The sequence below is a fragment of the Magnolia sinica genome, chromosome 4, assembly GCF_029962835.1.
Source record: "Magnolia sinica isolate HGM2019 chromosome 4, MsV1, whole genome shotgun sequence".
Classification (NCBI taxonomy): domain Eukaryota; kingdom Viridiplantae; phylum Streptophyta; class Magnoliopsida; order Magnoliales; family Magnoliaceae; genus Magnolia; species Magnolia sinica.
Window position 1 is genome coordinate 3,772,582 of NC_080576.1, and position 7,890 is coordinate 3,780,471.

At 42.4% G+C, this 7,890-nt stretch overlaps 1 non-coding gene across 1 annotated transcript; it reads left to right on the top strand.

The window, feature by feature from the left end:
• The first annotated feature begins 4,486 nt into the window (after window positions 1-4,486).
• LOC131244832 (small nucleolar RNA R71) lies at window positions 4,487-4,593 on the top strand. Its single transcript, XR_009170604.1, has one exon. It is a non-coding gene; the product is annotated as a small nucleolar RNA R71 (small nucleolar RNA).
• Window positions 4,594-7,890: the final 3,297 nt, after the last annotated feature.

Sequence of the window (7,890 nt, forward strand, 5' to 3'; positions counted from 1 at the left end):
CAACGAGATCGAAGCTTACCGGAAAGAGATGTAATCGAGAATTATACAAAAGGACTTTCCGACCTGGCGTGAATGATTTTCGTAGAATATGTTGATCATGAAATGCCTTTCATCTTGTCCTTGTAAATTCTCGAATTATCGTACGTATTTAGGATTTCTTCAAGTTCATTCAATTGAAGTTTGCGTAGCGAGCAGCGTTGTCAGATTGAAATTAAGATTTTTGATCGCCCGATGCTTTATGTTCCAGCTCCACGGCAAGTGACAAGCTTTCCCATAGACAAGTCTAAAGGGAGACATTCCAATAGGAGTTTTAAAGGCAGTACGGTATGCCCATAAGGCATCGGTCAATCGGATTGACCAATCCTTACGATCGGGTTAACCGTTTTCTCCAAAATATGTTTGATCTCCCTATTGGAAATCTCAGCTTGTCCACTTGTCTGTGGATGGTATGGGGTGATCACCTTATGAGAGATACCGTATTTCGTCATTAAGCTCTCGAATGGTCTATTACAAAAGTGTGAGCCCCCATCACTAATGATGGCTCGAGGCGTTACGAATCGAGAAAGGATGTTCTCTTTTAGGAATTTAATGACCGTGCGATGGTCATTCTTTCGACACGAAATCGCTTGACCCATTTAGTGACATAATCCACGGCGAGCAAAATATACTGATTTCCAAATGATTGGGGAATGGTCCCATGAAATCGATGCCCCAATCAAATGCTTCAATGATAAGAATGGGATTCAAAGGCATCATATTTCGACGGGACAATGCTCCCAATTTCGACAACGCTCACAAGCTTTGCAAAACTCATGAGTATCCCTAAACATAGTGGGCCAGTAGAAACACAGGAGAATCTTGGCCGTGGTCTTTTTAGCGGAAAAGTGACCACCACGAGGCCTCGAGTGAGAAGGAGATGATGCTCGATGCTCATCGTCAGTACACATCTCCTTAGAATTTAGTGGGCAATATTTAAATAAATAAGGATCATCCCGAGAAAAGTTGCGCACCTCGGTGAAAAATTTCTTCTTATCTTACGCAATCCATTGTGTTGGTATGGCACCTGTAGCAAGATAATTAGCAATATCGCAAACCAAGGTGAATGGGAGACTCAGAAAATTGTTCATCGGGGAACATGTCATTGATATGAGTCGCCTCAAGGAATGAGAGGTATTAAGGCGAGAAAGGTGATCGGCCACTACGTTCTCTACTCCCTTTTTATCTTTAATTTCCAAATCAAATTCTTGGAGTAGAAGGATCCATCGTATCAGCGGGGCTTAGAATCATTCTTAGAAAGAAGATACTTGATCCGCATGATCTGTATAGATAATGATCTTGGATCCGATCGTAGGACCTAAATTTGTCCAGGCGAACACTACGGCTAAGAGTTCCTTTTCCGTAGTCGAGTAGTTCACTTGGGCGATTTAGAGTCCTACTTGCGTAGTGAATGACGTAGGGCTTCTTGTCTTTTCTCCGGCCTAGGACCGCCCCAAGAGCATAATCAGCGTCGCACATAAGCTCAAAAGGAAGATTCCAGTCGGGTGGACGCATGATAGGTGCGGTGGTTAACGTGCCTTTAAGCTTGGTGAAAGCTTCCTGGCATTGCTCGATCCACTCGTACGGAACATCCTTTTGAAGAAGATTACATAATGGACGAGAGAGGAGACTAAAGTCCTTTATGAATCGCCTGTAAAACCCTGCGTGTCCTAAGAAGGATCGCACGTCTCCGATGTTCTTGGGTGGAGGTAGGTTAGAGATAAGATCGATTTTTGCCTTATCTACCTCGATTCCTTTGGGCGAGATGATATGCCCAAGGACAATTCCCTTCCGAACCATGAAATGGCACTTCTCCCAATTAAGTACCAAGTTCTTTTCTTCACATCATTTCAACACACCCTTAAGACTTTCCAAGCACTTGCTGAAAGATGGACCGTAAACAGAGAAATCATCCATGAAGACCTCTAGATATTGCCCCACCATATCAGAAAAGATGCTAAGCATACATCGCTGAAAGGTGGCCGGGGCATTACATAGTCCGAATGGCATCCTTCGATAGGCAAAGGTGCCGTAGGGACATGTAAATGTGGTCTTTTCTGGTCTTCGGGGGCTATCTCTATCTGGTTGTAGCGCACACGTCAAGAAAACAATAATATGAATGACCAGCTAGCCTTTTCAAAATTTGATCAATGAAGGGCAAAGGAAAGTGGTCCTTCCTTGTGACGGTATTTAACTTCCTATAGTCAATGCACATTCTCCAACCAGTGGTAACTCTAGTTAGCACGAGTTCATTATTGACATTTGCTACGATGGTGATTCCGGACTTCTTGGGAACCACCTGAGTTGGACTAACCCATTGACTATTGGATATAGGGTATATAATACCCATATCCAATAGTTTAAGAACCTCGGCTTTAACCACTTCCTTCATATTTAGATTTAGTCTACGTTGTGGTTGCCGAGCGGTTTTGCATTATCCTCAAGATATATGCGGTGAGTACAAATCGAGGATCGATTCCTTTGAGGTCCGCTATCGTCCATCCTAGGGCTCCTTTATGCTCAATGAGAGTAGATATAAGCATACTCTCTTGTTCTTTCTCCAGGTGGGCAGAGATCACCACCGGGTATGTCTCATCTTGACCTAAATAGGCATATTTCAAATCGGAGGGCAAAGGTTTTAGGTCAAGCTTCGGCGGCTTGAGATTAGACGGTAGAGGCACTACATCGGTTTGTGGTAATTCTTCAAATTGTGGCCTCCATCGGTTAACTTCAAGTACAGGATCAAGCAAGGCGCACGTCTCCCTAATCATGTCATCATCAAAATCATGGGAGTGGGCCGGGCACATCTCTAGATGGTCGGAGGATAAGGTCAGAGGTGTCATATCTTCCACGAAAGAGTCAATCATGTTAATATTGTGGAAATCGTCATCATCCTCTGAATTGCTGCCGTTATTGAAAAAATGTTTGACTCCAATGTCAAATTTCCAAAAGACATAGTCATGATACCATTCCTACAATTAATAATTGCATTTGATGTGACAAGGAATGGGCGACCAAGAATGATGAGAATCTGAGTGCTCATGTTATTGATGGGTTCGGTGTACAGGATGATAAAGTCTACGGGGTAGTAAAATCTATCAACTTGGACCAACACATCCTCAATTATCCCTCTTGGTACACGAAGAGCGATCGGCAAGTTGTAGTGTAGTTAGGGTGGGTTTTAATTCACCCAAACCTAACTGTTTGTATACCGAGTAGGGAATCAAATTGACGCTCGCTCCTAAGTCAAGAAGTGCGTGATCAATTCGATGGTTCCCGATTACACATGATAAGGTTGGGCTACCGGGATCCTTGAATTTCTGCGGCACGTCTTGCTTCAGGATGGCACTCACTTTCTCGGTCAAGAAGATCTTCTTTTGAATACTCTGCCGTCATATGGTAGTACATAAGTCTATAAGAAATTAGGCATATGAAGGTATCTGTATAACAACAACAAGTAGAGGAAAGTAGACATACACTTCTTTCAACACCTCTAGGATATCCTCAGAGTTAGAGAGAGGTTTTGGTGAAACCAACCGTTGGGGAATGGAGCAACCGGCTTCTCTAGAAGTTCGGTTTCACTTTTTGTGGGACATCACTGGATCCATCATTGTTGTCCTCTTTTGGTTCTTGAGGCTTTTCGGGCCTAACCGGAAGAGTTTTATCAATGATCTTCCCACTCCTAAGAGTGGTGATGGATTTAGCATGCCCCATCTGATTTGAAGAGCTAGGATCATTATTCTCGTACTGCGGTTTAGGGTTGGGGAGAGGTTGTGCAGGAAGCATCTCCTTTTCTATAACCGTCATACGAGAATCTATCTTTTGCATAAAATCTGTGATTCCCCGCATTGCCTGAGCCAGCTCTTGTATGGGATTTTGAACCGGTTCCTCTTGAGGTTTCACTTGATTTGGATTTTGATTGAAGAAACCTGGAGGAGTCGCCGTTTGTCCATTCCTCCAACTAAAGTTTGGATGATTTTTCCAGCCAGGATTGTATGTGTTGGAGTTAGGTCCAGTAAAAGGTCTTTGATAGTTGTTTACGGCATTGGCTTGTTCATTCAACACTCCTCGAAAGGCGGGTATTGTAGGACAGTTTTCAGTTGTGTGAATGTTGCAATCACAGATGCCGCAAACAATTTCATTGACCTTATCCTTCTTTCCGTCCATGGCCTCAACTTTTCTTATGAGCGTAGTCACTTTACACTTGAGATCATCCTCTTCTTTCAAGAGATATAATCCACCTTTCTCCTTTGATTGAGTTGGCCTAGGCGTGGTGTTCGACTTTGGGTAATAGTCCCAAGATTGTGTTTTTTCAGCCAAACTATCGAGGTAGTCCCATACCTCGTCGATGTCTTTATTAATGAACTCTCCATTACACATTGTCTCGACCATTTGGCGCATGGAAGATGTCGATCCATCATAGAAAAAATTTGTAATGCGCCACGTTTCAAATCCGTGTTGTGGGCATGAATGACCAAATCTTTGAACCTTTCCCAACATTGAAAGAATGTTTCATCTTCCTTTTGGGCAAAGTTCATGATCGCTTTTCCTGAGGGTAATCGTTTTATGATGTGGGAAGAATTTTTTATGAATTCCCTCTGCATATCGTTCCATGTGCCAATGGATCTAGGACGCAGTGAATGTAACCACGTCTTAGCTTTCTCTTTTATGTCAACATTAAGATTCACCTCGATATTTAAGGATACATTAGGAAAACATAATGTAGCTATTATTTCATCGAACTCTTTCAAATGTAAATATGGACTTTGATTCAAGTCCATGGAATTTGGGAAGGAGTTGGATAACTCCTGGCTTGATGTCCATTTGTCTGTGTTTTCGGAAAAATCATGCATGAGGGCGTACTCACTCCCGCCGGTTGTAGAAAATCTCGTAGAGTACGAGGCGGGGGTGCCTGTTGCACCTCATTCTCATCATGGTTATCCTCCACCCTGTGTGGAAGTAGAGGAAGTTGGTCTTCAGCCATAACTTCAATTAACTCGGGGGATTTCGAGTGGTGTCTAGTCCTGCGATGGATAGTCAACCCCTCAACCAATCCTCCTTCGTTAAGAGACGTCGAGTGTCGTCACGGGCCCACTTGGGCATGAAAACACTCGCAGCCCTCAATTAAAAACCTAATCCTAAGAAAGGAAAAGAAAATCTAGAAAGAAAAAGAGAGTTGGAAAGAAATTACCAAATTGAAGCCCCTAAGTTAAGGACCTGCAAAATAAAACAAAATAAGTTAGATTCTAAAAAGGAGAAAAACAATCCTTAAAAGAAAGATAGAAGTGAACTAGCTTCTAAAAGAAAGAATTCCTAAGAGAAGATGAAAATTTCTAAAATAAATTAGGAGAGTCCTAACTTAGAAAGTAAATTACTAAAGGAGAATTTAAAAAAATAGAAAGTAGGGAAGGAGTGTACCGAATTAGAGATTTCTATCTTAAAGGCCTATAAAATAAGAAGGTTAGTTTCTAAACAGATATTCTAAAAATAAATTAGGAAACAAAATTAGTTTCTAAAAGTGTTAGAATTAGAAAGTTACTAGAACCAAAATAGAAAGTCAATTTCTAAATAACCTAAATTCTAAAAATAACCTATTTCCTACAGAACAGAGGATACTAGAATTAGAAAGTTTCTAAGATCTAAACCCTAATTCTATAAAAAGAAAAAGTAGAGAATTTAGGAAAGAATTACCAATTTAGAGATTTTATGTCAGGATCCTACAAAACAGGAAACAAGTTAGTTCTAAAAATCAAATAGAAAAAATCTAAAACTAAAGTTAATAAAATCCTAATCTTATCCTAATTCTAAAACTAATTAATTTCAGAAAATCGTAACTATCAGTCCCCGGCAACGGCGCCAAAAACTTGTTCACTCCCCAAGTATAGGGTTGTGATGTAGTAATAAACTCGGTAAGACCGAGGTCGAATCCACAGGGACTGATACCTGTACGTTTCCTGAAACTAGGTAGAAATAGAACCAGACTAAGATGTGACCTAAACCAAATAGAATTTGATGAATAATGGTGAGAGATTGATGTAAAACTCTAAGAAATTCAAGGGAAGGAAACTAGGGATTCAGAGGATCCACTTGTAGAGATCAGGGAGATCTTATGCCTGCATCAAGGATTATGGAATTCAAACTGAACTACTTGATCTGGTTTTCAAGAGATGAAAGGTATATGAATTAGAATGGATTCCATCATCTAACCATGCCCAAGAGACAAAGCAAACAACAGGATTAAACTAATTACCAACCAATCAAAAGTACATGAAAGTTAGGAAGAGTACTATCATCCAACCATGCCCAGGAGACGATGGTGAACAGCAGGGCCTCCTGACGTCATAAACATCAAAAGATAAAAAGAGATATTCAAAGCCATCAAAACATCTTTGTAATTCAGTCACAACAGACCATTAAAGACTGAGAAAATATTCTTTTAATAATCAACTTAAAACCAAGTTCAGTTCAGAAATTCAAATTAAATGCGTGAAATAGTGTCTCCCATCTCGCTACAGGCTTCACCTCTTAGCCCTAGCTAAGAGGATTAGCCACACATGGATGGGATTAAGCAACAAAATAAAAATAAACTGGAAAAGAAAAGAAAAGAAGAAAACACTTATTCTTTCTTCACGCTCTCCCGTTCCAGCATCATGTTCCAGCCAAGCCAACCTCTGGACACGTCTCTTCAATCCTTCTCCAAACAATTACAGCAGCAGACCACCTGTGCTCTCTGTCTAAAAAAAAACCGGATCAGCTCCCACGTCCAACTCCTTTCCTCAAGAAAACAAAACCCAAAACTCTTCCCAGCCGTGCACTCCAGCACCTTCCTTCCTTTCTCTCCTCACGTGGCCTGAGTTTCCAAAAACTAATGCTCAAAACGTGCATCTGCTGCCGGGACTCCTCTTCCTTCAACCGCGGCCTCCCTTCCCAAAAACTACGCTTTTTCTTTTCTTTTTTTTTTCTTCCAACCCCAGATGCCCCGTTCAAGCCTTCCAAAACTCTCCCATCCCCCTCTCCGAATCCACTTCTTCCCTCATATAGAGCAGGAGGTTGTGCGGAAGGTCGGAGTCCGCGGACGACTTGGCTGCGGAGACGCCCTTTACGCACAACAGCCAGTTCGGAGTCTTCCCCTATTTTTCTTCTTTGCTTTCCTTCCAAAAGGACAACGTCCTCTGGGAGCTTTCGAGCAGACCTTCATGATGAACGGTTCAGATCGTCCGTCCGATCGGCCCCACGAGCGCACAATCTGCCGCAAAAACCGGACGGCGTCGGTTGCGAAACAGAGTGCGTTACGTACTTACGCTGGCTGATGGTGGGGCCCACATGGCTTTCGTTTTTGGAAATCCACACCGTCCATTCATATCAGCTCGAAAAAACAGGTAGGATTCACTATTTTTGGATAAAAATCGGTGCGGTCCAGGGATGATTTCATTCAGCCGTCCGTCGCACGTTTGGGGCAGCTAGAGATCAATATCCATTGTATCGTCAAATTCTGTCGCCTAGGACTTAGTGAGCAGGCCGTTATGGACTCGATGAATGGCTTGGATTCTTTATTTGGCCAATGGGTGGGGCCCACAGGAAAGAGCCGCAAGATTTTCTTCCTTCCGCAGGGAGGAATTTGAATCGGAGAAGGAGAGCTCGGTCAGCGCTTGCTGACCGAGGTTTGGATTTTTGGTGCGCGCCCGGTGCACCTGCACAACGTGTACGTGCACTACTGTATGGGTCCCACAGAGATGTTTGTGAGAAATCTACTCCGTCCATCTGGTTCTTCACACGATTTAAGGCATTGAAACCGAAGATGAGGTGTATCCAGAGATCAGGTGGGCTCCAGATCAGTAATTTGTGGGCTGATCT